We start from the raw sequence: 15,111 nt of genomic DNA, 5'->3' as shown, positions 1-15,111 counted from the left end.
ATCTATAAGAAGGCCAAGGAAAAATTGATTAAGAGGTCTGAGAAAGTGTTTATCTGCCATGGTCCTTGCCACTAAAATGGCAACATGAGTATGTTAATAAATTGTACGTTTGGCTGGCATATTATTGTATATTTTTGCAACTAAATCTCACCATTCAAGAGTCTCTTAAGGGAACAGGATAAAGCAAAGCATTTACAGACTTTTGCAATGGGGCAGTGGAAAAGAAAGGCTGTATGTCTTTTATTCTGCTTCAGAAAGAGTTCGGTGAATAGAAAATTGGCTCTTTTCCTAATTACTCTCCTGAAATCAGCTGCTGAGTGCAACTCCATAACCTACACCATCCTACAAAAGACACGACAGAGGTTAAGTGATTTTTGTCCTACATCCAAGAGAGCATTCATATAGCTTCATTGTTCCTTCAATGAATTGAGTCATTCACTGAAAATACACACTTTTACCGCATTCCAGATATATTATCTAAGGTATTAATCTTCACTGCAGCAAATTGAAATACAGAAGGAAAACGTAAACCACACAAAAGTGAGCAATTGTAGAATCCTGTTGTTTAGTCAACCACTTATCATGTTTGACCAGATGCACTGATGAAGCAGAAAACAAAAAAAGGAAATAAATGAAAACCTCAGATGTGCTGTGGTATTAATGTATATTAATGTCATCTCCAATGACAATCTTTATGTTTAAGTCCTCATAACTACAAGAAACCTACTTAAATTGGTGGTACACACATTTATGTTTATCCCAACATCTTAAATGAAAGCTGACATGTAAAACCTTTAACCCTAGTTTCCCTTGTAATTGTCTAATATAATCTATATTACATTTTTCTTGGACTCAGGTAGAATTCCTAAAAGCAGAATCATGGTGCTATTATAGAAAATATGAATCAGATTCCTCAACATGTTTGAAATAATTTAGCTGTATTTAAAAAACTAGCGTAACTGTAAGCAGTGTGATTTCACCACTGATGTGATATTGGTTAAACTTTTGAATGAGGTTGCTGCTGTTGTCACCATGAAATAAATAATGTAGGGGCTGAAAGGATTAAATTCACTAAATGTTGGCAATGCAATGCCTAACAGTTGTGTATTTGAATAACATCTGGATACAGACTAAACTCTTATGTTTCTTGTTGAGGTGTATTTGCCATCTAGCTCATGCTTCTATCAGTAGTCAAATCATGCACATTAACTCAGTCAATTTATTGCTTCTGCCTGGGACTCAGTGATTTCCAAATGTACCATTTTTATAATTGTTTTCTAGGCCTGAAGGCATGACAAGGCGTCAGCAATGCCTTTCTAGTAGCTTATTACTTTTGCCTTGTAGGATTCACTGTTTCTGACTGGGTTAGCACTTTCTGTCTAACACTTTACTGTATCATACAGTATGCCAGGTCTCAAGCCACACTGGAGCCAAGAAGGAAAAAAAAAAAAATGATGAAATGCAGCTAAACAGTTTTGCTGACATCTTCTTGTCTTGTTTCATTCACAGAGTGTGAACCCCTGGAGTTTTATAACCATTTGAAATTCAAAGGCAAATGCTGAGAGCACACCACCACGAGAATTGGCAACAATGAAAAAGTTTGTCAAAACCACTTTGGCACTGAACTGCTGAATGTTTTCGGCACAAGTAGAAAGCTGACACCATTCACAGAAAACTCATAGACCAACCCAAAGGAAAAATGTCAGATCCAGTGAATTTCTTTTCTTGCAATTACGTACGATTTTTATCACCGAAGTCTATAAGAAATACTATTTTTCTCTGAAACATGTTCATGATATTATTTTCTTTATGATGAGAGGTTTGTCCTCTCACATTTTCCTTGGAACTTGAACATGCATTTTGAAAGTCTGCTAATGATTTTGAATTTCAAAAGAGATTACAAACATGATTCATGAGCTATGACTCATCCCTCTTAAATGTTCTAATTGTATAAACTACATCCTTCAAAGCATCTTATGGACACATTAAATATTAAGACATACATTTAAAAGCACCAAGAGGTATGATTCCTTCATGCTTGCTCATAAAACTGTAATTGATCCTCTACTTTCTGTCTAGAATTAAAAATGAAGTTAAGACTCTGGTAAGCCTTGCATTTTTTTTTTTTTTTTTTTTTTTTTTTTTTTAGCCTTGCATTTTTAACACTAAACTTGAACATGCCAGTTCTGTCATCCGAGTAGCCACATCCTAATTATCAACAGCAGTCAACTCCTCTTCTATAGTCAGTTTTCCATAATTTCCTCCTTGTTGCTTCAAGTTATTTATTGTACTAAGTAAACTTTTTCTATCAATAAATTAATTCCTTTCATTACAATATAAATTTACATCTCCTAATACTTTGGAAAAGAAATGACCATTTTCCAAATCATATTAAAAAAACCTTTTCAAGTCACTATCATATTATTCTTCCTTATTTTGCTCAGGAGAATTTATCATCTGCCTTCCACTGTTAAACTCAAAATTCCATCAAGGTAGGGCCCCCTATTTTTTAAAAATTACTTAATTATTTAATTTTATTTTTTTAAATTAACAAGGTAAAATTGAATATATTTATAGTATAAAACATCATGTTTTGATATATGTGTACATTGTGGAATGGCAAGCTATTTAACCATACATATTACCTCATGTACTTATTTTTTTGTGGTGAGAATATTTAAAATCTACTCTCTTAGCAATTCTCAAATATATAACATTATTACCTGTAGTTACCATGATGAACACAATAATAATTCTCTTGAACCTGTTCCTCCTGTCTAACTGAAATTTTTTTATCCTGTGAGTACCATTTTCCCATTCCTTCCATCCCCCAGCCTCTGCTAACCACCATTTCACTCTCTGTTTCTATGCATTTCATCTTTTACACTCCATGTATAAATGAGATTGTATGATATTCGTATTTCTGTGCCTGGCTTCTTTTGCTTAACATAATGTTCTCCAGGTCGATCCATGTTGCTGCAAATGAAAAGATTTCCTTCTTTGTTTTAGACTGACTAAAACTTCATTGTGTATATATACCACATTTTCTTTATCCATTCATCAGTTGATGAACACTTAGGTTGATTCCATACCTCGGCTCTTGTGAATAGCGCTGCAATAACATGAGAGTGAAGATATCTCTTTGACACACTGATTTCATACAGAGCAGAATGCTTTTGTATCATATTCAAAACTATATCTGCCTCCTTCCCTCCAACCAGTACCTAGAAGAGTAACTGATACTTAAGGTGGTACTTGGAGAATATTTGTTGAATGAATAAATAAATTAATGAATCCACTATTCAGAACGATATAGTCAACTAAAGACTTATCCACAGACAATTTTCTAAGTTGAGATTGATTGTTTGGGGGAGACCATGGAAGAGAATGTTATTATACTTCACCATTCTTACAGCACGACCATATGAAAAACAACATTCAAATAGAATTGAACAATTAAATATCATTTGAGGACTTTCTGTAATATTCATCTCTATAGGGAACAAGGGATATTAAAGATATTTAGCTTTTGATCAGAGAATGAGAACTACTATGAGAAATCTAGAACAGCCCTATCTAGTAGGAATATAATGCGAGCCACAAATGTAAGCTGTGTATGTAATTTAATTTTTCCAGTAGTCATATTTAAAAATCAAAAAAGAAAATTAATTTTAATGTATTTTCTCTAAAATAATATTTTAAAAAATATTATTTCAACATATAATCACATGTAATATTATCAATTTTCCTTTTTTCACACTAAATTTTTGAAATCTAGAGTATATTTTATACTCATAGCACATTCAATTCAGACTAACCTTAAGTACTGAATATGCTAGTGGCTATCACACTGGACAGAATAGAGCTAGAATAAGGGATTTATTATTCGGATTAAATCTTACATAACTATCAAAACAGAAAGAAAGGAAGATATGCAAGATTTAAGTTCTGTGCTTCTTTTTGAATCTGATGTCTCTAAAGGTCAGCCAAGTGCTCGCTTTGGCAGCACATATACTAAAATTGGAACAATACAGAGAAGATTAGCATGGCCCCTGCACAAGGATGACCCCCCAAAAGATAAAAACATAAAAATAAATAAATAAATAAAAATAAACATCAGCCAGACTGGCAACTGGAGAAGAAGATATTTTGTGGGAAAGCATGAGGAAAAAGTGAAACAGGAGGACAAACTGAACACACGTGTTTCTCACCATCTCCAACCTAGATGTCATGTCCCATAGGAGAGGCTGATGCCCTTCACCAGGGACCTGACCACTCATGCAGTTCAGAACTGGAAGTTGCCAGAAGAAGAGAATCGGTGGAAGGTGAGGAAGCTACAAGTTCAGATGTTACCCTATACTTACAAAGTAAGCTAACAAATGAGTGACGACATGTGCCAGATGCCACAGTATTTGAAGCCCTGCATAGAACTTTGAAGCATAAAGATATGGCTACTGCTTTACTTCTGTCTTCCAAACTTCATGCAAAATGTTGTTTGTGGCCAATGCAGACCTAAAACCATTCAGGGAATGAATTCTGAGAAATGTAGTTACAGTACAGTATATTGTACAGTATACAGTAAATTGATACAGTATAAATGCCCCATAGGCATGTGGGGAAGGTTACTCAGGTATTTCCAAGTGCTGTCAAAACTGCAATTATTCTTTGGAAATAATTATTATTTCCAAATAACATTATTATTTCTACGAATAATAATTATTCTTTGAAAATCAATATTACAACACAGGGGTTTGAAACAGAAGTTCTCATGAAACCTCTTGTAGCACATAACCCATTCTAACACTGCAAAATTAATGCCTATAGAGTTTGTATTGGTATATTTCCTTCTTCCCATTTCTTCTTCTCCTTTTTCTTTAATTCGAAACGATATACACCAACACTAAATCATTCAACTGCAGATATACTGAAGGTTATAAAGAACCACCTGCAGAGCCCAGGCAGGATTGATGAGTGTTATTGCATTTGAAGTCAAAGTTCTAATGGAATTTTTAAAGTAAAAGTATCATAGGCTTTTAGAACTAAAAATGACTTTTCAAGTTGTCAATTGAATCTCCAGATAACTAACTGATACCCAGAAACATGAATTGAGTGACCCTCTAAATCATGTGATTATGTAGCAATTTAGCAAAAACGAGGACTCTGGTTTTCAAAGATCTAACACAATACAACTGAAAAAAAATAAGATAACATAAGCAGATAAGATTACTAATTCAAACAAGTATTGCTTTCATGATTAAACCTAAGCTACCACAGATGCTTAATACCTATTTGTAATTACTATCCATAATGCCATTAATAACTATATAATGGGCATATACCATATAAATGACTAGTAGGCTTATGGCACATCCCACCAAGGAAAATACAAATTCAGAGTATACTCTTAATTGTGATAGAATTATATAGAATACAGCATAAAAGATATGATGAATGAATGAATGATAGCACAAGTGAATGAATAACCTTCCCTCTACTTTCCATGATTCTTGTTTTCTTTTTTTTTCTTTCAGCTTTCCCATTGAGACAGATCATTGCACAAAGATCTTCACTCACCCAGGTTTGGGTTGACTCTCAAAGGGAAGAGGTAGAACCATTCAGAGCACTTGAGGTAGAAGCATAAAGCAGATGTGTGCCTTGATTCCAGTTTTTTTCTGTTGCTGTCCGCTGGCTGCATAGAGCAGATGTGCTGTTGTGACATGTTTGGGCAAAGGCAGAGCCAGACAAAGTGTCTGCCTTTCTCCCTCAGCTCCTGGGTAGTATACAAAGGATGTTTCTGGGATGCAAGCTTGCCTGTGTGATCACCACTGTGAGAGAACAATGGCCTTGCCATGAGCATTGCTGGGAATACTGGAAGTCAAACAGAAGTCACAGCCAGGCCCAAGAGGACCTGAAACACTGTTAAAAATTAAAGTGAGTAGGATTTTCAGGATCAATGGGCATATAGCCCAGATCTTGCCCTGACAGCCTGTGCTGAGAAAATAGAATGTGAGTTACAGTAGCCTCTGGCTTGTCATCAATGGTAGCAACAAAGGCAGAGATCAATGCTCACCCCTAAAGCCAATAGTGATAACCATCTTGGCAATACATTTACATAATCTCCTGGAGAGAAGAGCTGGAGGAACACTTTTGTATAAACAACTCAGGTAAAAAATGGAAATTTTAAATAATTATAGGTTTACCCCCCAAAAGATCACGTTAACCCATAAAAAGGCAATTTAAAGTGGGAAGAGTCTGTTCCTTCAGTTGGACAGGTTACTTAACTTCTCAGTGCCTCAGTTTCCTATGCGTAAAATGAGGATCATCATGCCCCTTCTGAAGGGCGTTTAAAGATAGGATTAGGTTCCTTGTGGAAAATAAACTTACTTTTTTCTTTCCCCCATATGGGAATCAAAGCGAGTGAATTCTCTGCTCTGTGGTATGAACATGACTAGGAAGTGTGATCAGTATGATCAAGCTTGCATAGTGTGTATGAACATGAACAGCTTTTGCTTGTTCCCTTTACAGGCTACGGATAAGCAGGGCTGGATGGAGGGAGTGGATGGAAAAAAGTACATGAAAGCAAACAAGGCTGAGAAGGCCAAATTCAAAAGAAACAATAAAAACCAGACAAAGGCACGTGGTCAAGGGATTGACTGAGTGTCAATACACATATGTTTAGAATATAGGATGATGCACTCATATCGATGAGTGCATATTCTACTTATAAATTAAATATTAATTTATTATAAAAAGAATAGCTGCCCACTGAAATATTTGAAATGTACAGAACACAAATAAGACAATCTCATCCTATTAATATGAATCATCTCCTGCCCCTCTTCCATCTAAGAACTTTTACATAAACACTATTTATATGATTGGCTATTTCTTTTCCTTATAACATTGCAGAAGAAGCATTTGTGCCCTTTTATAAAAAGGTCTTATAAATATTACCTTTAATGACTATATAATAATGATTATAGAATATATCATAGGATAGTTTTACCATAATTGGCTTTTCATTTCTTTCAAGGAGCTTTTTTATTTGGAGAGTGTGATGGTTTTTTGATGTGTCAACTTGGCTAGCCTACTATTTCTAGTTATGCAAGAAACACCAATTTAGATATGCTGTGAAGTTATTTTGTTGATGTGATTAAAGTTCATAATCAATTGGCAAGGAGAGAGTCTTGGATAATCAGGGTAGGTCTGATTAGATCAGTTGAAAAACCTTAAAACCAGAGCTGAGGCTTCCCTGATGAAAAGAATTTCTGTGGTAGCCACTTTTCTTGTGCACAGAGCTTTAGTCTGCCCTTCCAGACAGTATACCCTGTAGATTTCAGAATGGCCTGCTAGTCCTTACAATCACGTGAGCCAACTCCTCACAATCTATCTCTTTATCTCCTTCTGGTTCTACTTTCCTGACTGATGCAGGGAGGATGTGTTGCTTTTTACAAGGAACGTTGCCATAGGATGTCATTTCAAAGTAGGGAATAAATGACCATAAGACACTCATCTGCCTAGTGAATGCATGAAATGCATAGGGAAGAAAGAAAAAAAACTAGAAATTTGAAACTCTCAGAAAATATCTGTGAGTACTATATCTAAAATGTCAGAGAAACAGAAGTACCAAGGTGATTGCTACACATGCCAACCAACTCTTGCTTTGTGGATGACGAGGGAAGAATGAGGAAGATGGGGAAAAGAAAACAAGCTCTAATTAATAAATACAAATTCAAATTCATCAAACGGGTCGGGGTAACTAAGAGCTAAGATTTTTTGACATGATACCTCAAAGGCTGGGAAGTATTACAATCACGTTGATGCGCTTTACTAGCTGAAAAGGTTTCCCTATCCATTTGAAACTGGATCGCATGTATTGCCTTATATCCTCTTTGCTAGGTACCTGTTTCTGAAGAGAGACAGAACATTTTTCCCCTGAACATGCAAATAAACTTCTCCCGATAGAGGTTCCCACTCAGAAATGATAAATGGAGGCCTTGAAGTGTTTCCTCTAGTGAATTACATATTAGAATTACACTTTCTATTTCTGGGAACCTCACATTCTCACCTATTGCCTTGTTCAACATTTGCTGCCTCTGGCTGCAGAAGCTGATTAGGAACCAAGGCCAATTGGAGATTTGAAATGATACTTTATTGACTTTTTTTTTTTTTAATAAAGGAGACATAGTCAGCAGAGAAATGTGTAGTAGTACTCTGTTTGACTGTAATTAGGGTCAGATCTTGTTTTCTTTATTTCATAGTAGCAAAATATTCACACTCCATGCTTCCTTTCAATAACACTCAGCTAAAATACATTGGGTGTTATTCATTTTAAAAGCCTGAGGGAAGAGAAACAACACGGGGTTGTAGGCACCTTGCCCTTTGTTTGATATCCCTTAAGTGTCATCAGCAAAGAATTCTCTGGGATAAGTATCATCATAGATGAGGACACTGAGGCCACAGAAATAAAGTGTCGTATTCAAGGCAGAAATGAGATTTTAACTAAGGTCTGCTCTCCTTTTGCTCTGCCATCTTGCCACGTTAGGGAATGCATGTATTCTCTAAAAGCCACATTTAAATTAAATTCCATTTTACTAAATATACTTGTGAATGATCTACTAAAAATAATATCCTGGAAACTCCTTTTGTAGAACAAATACCATCCTTATTGGTCTTACACATTCCCTTTCTCCTTTATTTTTTCTTTTTAATTTTGAGAAAAGTGTTCTTCTTAATATATCCCCTCCATTGGCTGTTCCTTCTAAGTTCTGGTAAATATAGGGAAAGAGAACATTTGCCAAAGCTACCTAAAAGCAGTGTCCCCATCTCTCATGTGCTGGTGTACCATCTGCAGAAATGAAATTTCCAACCAGTAAGGACAATTTGATTAGACTTAGACATGGCCATGGGCTACTTAAACCAAATACATGGTCTGTATAAATAACTCCTCTCCTCCTGTTCCTTTCCACACCATCTAGTTATTAAAATATCTAAAAGGAAAAATAAATGGAGGTTGGAGGGTAAAAAGGTAATTTTAAGAATGACCATGTGAATAGTCTCCTCATCTCATCATTTGATTAATTTAGCTTTTTACAAGGTTTTTTAATATGAGAATCCAATTAACTTATATTTAACAAGTTTTCATAATCATGCAAAAAGTATATATTGGGAAATGTCTTTATTTAAAACAGAAAATGTTAGCTCAAAAAAGATAAGACATAATCATAATCCTAATCACATAATATATAAATATATTTTGTATACAATTAATGTAAATCTAAATATCTGGTTCATCTATATCATGTTTAGGTCAATATGTACTTGATTTCTTATTTGTAGATATGGCATACGGATTTTTTAGTATAAGAAACAATTGAAAGATCTACTTTGCATTTTGATGTTTTTGAAATCTAGTTTCCATTTCAAACATTTAATGTCTGTTATGCGATGGAAAATAGGTCCCCTAAAGAAAAATACTTTTTTTTCTTTCTTCAAAAGTGCATTTCACTTAACCACAGAGTTCTGAGCTCTCAAATGCTTTTGTTTTTTGTCCTTACTCTTTTTCTGACTGTGAGCAGGAGAAAAGGGAACAGGAGTGGTATAAAGCCCTGTTTGATACCAGAAGGACTCCTAAGGGTTCTTTTGTTTGTTGATGGCGGGGATTTTCTCATTTACATCCTTTCAGAGAACAAACCATGTAGCTGCCATATCATATCTGTGTCTGGATAACCTTTGCACTCCACTGCTGTGTATGGATTAACACATGATGGCTGTTGACTCAGATTTCTGATAGTATTCCTCTGAGCAGAAGGCAGAAACCAACAGTCTCCATTCCTTATGCTAACAACAGCTTCTAGGACAATTTCCAGAATTATTAGATTTTGATTATGACAGGAAATATGTATATCTTTCTTTCTTGAAGTTTATTTCTGAGTTGCTAGTAGTTTAGAAGTTAGGCTGAAGGTTAGCCATAACTCAGAAAGCTTTCTAACTAAATAGGAAAATACAATTGTCAGAGCAAAGTTTAAAGCCCTTTAAAAATGTTTCAGTCCCTTGATGAAGTTCAAAACTTATAATTTGCCTATAAACCATTGTAATGTCAATTATTATTATTTCTCTTTCATGAAATCAAGTTCCAAAGAGCTGCTAAGGTATAGCAATATTTTGATCTAATTTTAAACTTGGTGGTTGAATGCGGTAAAGCATAATTTCTTTGAATATTTTAAATTTTGATCATTTTCATTTATCCCACCATCTCAGTCTCTAAAGAAAAAGGGAGAAATACCTTGTAACAGAAATTCAGTGAATTTGCAGCTCCAATCCCAAATCTCACACGTTGGAAGGCCCCAATCTGCTGTTCATTTCACAGCGTTATGCGAAAAACTTCTTGAATGAAATATGGAAACTCAGTTTTTAGACTTGTTTTGGAGAGTAAGAATATAGCTCCACTAACAAATGGATAATATTGAGTTTGACAAAATGGGATTTATTCAAGAACATACTATTGGATACTAAGCTTGTTCCTCCTCTACAAAAAAGAAGACAGAGTGTATCGACTCTGCTTATTGACATCCCTTGCCATTATTACACTCTGGAAGGCCTTAGTTAAGTATGCAACGTTATAGGCAACACTGCATGGTATTTAAGATTGCTGTCTCTGAGATCAGAATAGTAAGGTTTAAATCTCGAATTTCTTACTCTCTATGTGACCTTGGGAAGGTTGCAAACCTAAGCTTTAGTTACCATACCAGTTAAGTAATATTATAAATCTCACTGAAGGAGCTGTTGTGAATATACAATGAGAAAATGAATTTAAATCCTTAGCACAAGGCCTGGCACAGAGTAATTGCTTAAAAAAGGTTAGCATTTATTAACACTGCTAACCCAGTGATGAAAATTATATCAGTTGCAGATAAAGCCAACTTCTTGTTTTTGATATATCTAAATCAATTTTAGGAGAGACAAACTTGGTTATAATAACAGATTATTACATTAATGGTACTCATTATGCAGCAATAGATAACTGAACCAGAAAATTTTATTAGAAGTGGGGCTTTAATATAATAAAAACATAAAAACATGTAACACTGGCTTTGGTATCACTTAGTGGGAAAAGGCTAGAAAAATGGTCAGGAGTCTGTTGGGGAAGGTTGGAAGGAGGGTAGACAAAATGTTAGTGGAGGCTAGAAAGGAAGTAAATAAATTGTTATTAGAAGTTGTATAAAATGATGGTCTGTGTTTTTAGCAGTGAAGAAATTGGCAATCCATCTTTCCTGGGTTACTTGAAAAACATACAATATGTTTAATGAATTATGAATTTAAGGAAATTTTTAGGCTGAATATTATAAATTTGCTTCTTTTTGCTATATATTATAAAGTAAGGGAAGAGAAAGATGAACTAAGGTAGAAAATTTCAGTTTACAAGTAGTATTAATAGGAAATATAGAAGGTACAGAACAGCTTGATTTGCAAAGAAACTTGCATTTTCTCCAATATTTCTAGATAGCAAAAGATTCTCAAAGTAAGAAACAGCCTCACAGGATTAAATCTATTAATAGTATAATTTTAAGAGCCTCTGTTAATATCTTAGAAAGATTTATGTAAGCACTTAGTAGACTCCATCAGCTACACAAAATGGCTTCCATTCTCTCCATAACCCTCTGCCCAAAATATAAAGAGGTCTATTTCAAAAATAATTGTAGGTATGGCTTCTTGGGCAAGGTGTAAATACCAATTACATGTATATGAAACCCACAATGTTTTTAAGGAAATGGTAATAGGTCAAACTAAAAGAGGCAGCAGAGACAGTTCAAAATGAAAAGATACCTCTATGCTCATAATTTTCTATGATGAGCAGCCTGAGAAGATACCCTGCTTCAAACACTGGCCATTTCTTATAGAAAAGGAAAGATATCTCACAGCTTACGTCCATAAATCAAGTCAACAAGGACAAAGGATTTGAGAATAGTACTTCCAAGGAGGACAACCAGACTCTAACCAAGGAATATTTTCTGCCCTTGGATTAGAGAGTCCTGACCACATATACCAAACTGTTTTCAGAATTATTGTGCACCAGTGACTGACTCTCATTATTTGGATTTTTGAATGGGAGTTTCTACTGCAGTTATCCTATATGTGTCTCAACATTGTATGTTGGGAGTTCAAAGGTGTATGACATGTCTTTTTAGGTTGTGGGTCCTTAGAACAAAAGGAACACACTAAAGGAACTGCAGGGAAGAAGCCTTACCTATATCTAGAACTGACACAGGGAACAAGATCGTGAACTTCAAGATGAATGCTATGATGGGATAAGATATTGGGGGTGCTGAGAGGGCATGCGTATATTTTACAGACATACGCCAGGTCCTTGGAGGACATTGTGCTAAGTGAAATATGCCAGCCACAGAAGGACAAATATTGTATGATCTCACTTATGTGTGGAATCTAAAAAGTTATGGAGACAAAGAGTAGAACAGCGGTTACTAGGGACTGAGGGGGTGGGAGAAATGGGGAGAAAATTGTGGTCATAGAGGTATATTTTCATTTTTACAGGGATATGCATCACTGGAGCTAGAGCACAGACCAGGAGGAAGTGTTACATTAGTGGCGCCCAATGGATCACTTCATCTGTCATCTATGCATTAAGGTAATGCCTTTTCACATTAACTATGGACTTGTCCATGTTACCTATTTTGGCCAAAGGGACATTAACCCACAGGATACAAGCAAAGATATGATAACATGATAAGTGATTATGCATCTGAGCTTGCCAGCTGTCACTATGTGAAGAAATGGTCACACATTTTGTGCTACGTGTGAAAGATCACATGAAGAGAGATCCCCAGTTATCCCAGCCATCCCAGCTAAGCCCGGCCTTTAACCAAACTACCAGTTGAATGCAGTCGCACAGGTAAAATTAGGAAACTTTTCCAACCCACAAAATCAAGAAAAATATAATTTTTTTGAAGCTTCTGGATTTTCAGCATGCTTATGCAGCAATAGATAATCAATGCAATTACTAATGCCATAAGTTATTTGTATATATTTAAGGTGCATAATGTGATGATTTTATACATGAATACATTGTGTAATGATTGCCACAACCAAATGAACACATCCATCCCACGCATGCTATACCTTAGATCTCCAGAACTTGTTCACCTTATAACTGAAAATGCTTATCTTTTGACGAACATCTCCCAATTTCCCCCACCTCCTCAGTCCCTAGTACCCACTGTTCTACTATCTGTCTCCATGAATTTGACTATTTTAGATTTCACATATAAGTGAGATCATGCAGTATTTGTCCTTCTGTGTCTGGAATATTTCACTTAGCATAATGTCCTCCAGGTTCATCGATCTTGTCACAAATGGCAGGTCTCCTTCTTTATTATGGCTAAATAATATTCCAGCAGCCTACCTTACAAATGCATGTCTCTAGTTTCAAAGAGTCAATAAAAGAATAAGAAAATATAGGTTAAAAAAAAAAAGACAACAGAAAAGAAAAAGGGGAAAATTCATTTATTATTAATGAGTTGGGTAACTGCTAGTAAGTTCTTATACCTCTTTGCATTTTGTTTTTAGAATATTTTTGTCTTCGAGGGAGTGATAATATCTATTTTACTCACTTAACATTTTCTTATTTCAGAATTAAATGAGATGATATATGTGAACCACTCTGAAAAATATAGAACGGCCATATTTTATATACTTATAAAAATAGATAGTAGGAATTCCAGTAATGAAAACATATTTTAAGCACTGAATCTAGCACATTGTTTCCCTGAGGATGTTTGGAAAGCCAGTTAGTATTACATCTTGTTTCAAATGTAATGAGCTTCTTGATTGATAATGTAAGTGGGTAATATTTTTGAATTTTCACCAATAGTCATCAGTTTGAGAAATTATTGCCTTCTGTTTCAAATACAGTGAAAAAGACTCTTAATCCATATTTTTGAAATTCTAAGACTTTCAATTACTCAAAGCATTTATATTTTCACACTTACTTTGAATTGTGATGGAAAAATACTGTGAGCTCTTTCAAATATATGTTATCAGTAATCTTTTCAAATAATCCCTTTGAAGTAGGTTGATTTATGACTACAAGATCCAATTCTTCTCTTTTGCTGTTTATCACAATATCTAATCTTTTCTACTTGAGTAGCACAGCCTTTCTATCCCTAGTAAGCATAGGAAAAATCTAGGAGGAGGTCTTGTGTGTACTGAGATGTAACGGAAACCTTGTCCCCACTCCTTGATGGATAAGCATTAATCTCTTCTTATTTCCTGCAATGCAGTTCTTAGAAATGACAAAGATTCTTCCACTTCCTCTTTCTCCCTCCCCTCCTTCTCCTCTTTCTCCTACCTCTTTTCTTTCTTCCTCTTATTAATATTCTAAATCTATGTTTATTTTTCCCTGAATAATCAGAATGCAAATATATGATATCAATATTTCAACAGATCATGTCTTTCATAACTTGGGCAATATTGGGTGTCAGAAAGACTGAGTCTGTTCCCTCTTCTCAGTTTCACAATGGCTTAGTGAGTGACTATAGGGAAAGGGTCAGGGTGAGGTGGTGACGAGAAAAAAATAGATCAGATAGATATGGAACTTCTGAAGAATGTTGACCTAGAGAAAAACAATACAACAAAACCTTAACTACTTCCATCCCACCCTACTGCATGCACAAGGTACATAATTCTTCTTTCTTTTACTTCTTATTTTAGATCTCATTTCATCAACAACCATTGCCACATAAATCCAGCAGAAGATCCTAGTTAAGTCAGTATTCCAAAGAAACTGAAGTCAATGACCACTCCTCCCAAATACTGATTAATTATCTTGCTAAAAAACAAGCCATGGGGCATGTCTGCACATGTCTCCTGCTTAAATTGATATATAGTATGTGCAATGGAAGAACAATGAATTCATAGCTCTAAAATAAAGTCATGCATTACAAACATTGACTAAAACAAAATTTTATTTTCTTTGCCTTGGGTAAGTAGTTTTACTAGGGATTTAATGACACAAGAGCATACTCTTTGGAATGCTCTCTAGTAATTAGCATTACAAGGAAAAGAGTCTTTTGATTTATTACAACAAGGATAATC

General features: G+C 35.0%; 1 protein-coding gene and 1 non-coding gene across 4 annotated transcripts in view; one reads left to right on the top strand and one right to left on the bottom strand.

The window, feature by feature from the left end:
* The window catches only part of LRRTM4 (leucine rich repeat transmembrane neuronal 4), a 679,468-nt gene that overhangs the window by 225,503 nt on the left and 438,854 nt on the right, over window positions 1-15,111 (bottom strand). The gene's annotated exons all lie outside the window — the stretch shown is intronic.
* On the top strand, window positions 3,991-4,097 carry LOC138400371 (U6 spliceosomal RNA). The gene has a single exon (XR_011236267.1). It is a non-coding gene; the product is annotated as a U6 spliceosomal RNA (small nuclear RNA).

Source organism: Eulemur rufifrons, chromosome 19, assembly GCF_041146395.1.
Source record: "Eulemur rufifrons isolate Redbay chromosome 19, OSU_ERuf_1, whole genome shotgun sequence".
In the NCBI taxonomy this organism is placed as follows: Eukaryota; Metazoa; Chordata; class Mammalia; order Primates; family Lemuridae; genus Eulemur; species Eulemur rufifrons.
The sequence above is the reverse complement of the archived record's forward strand: the minus strand, read 5'-3'. Positions and strand labels throughout refer to the sequence as shown.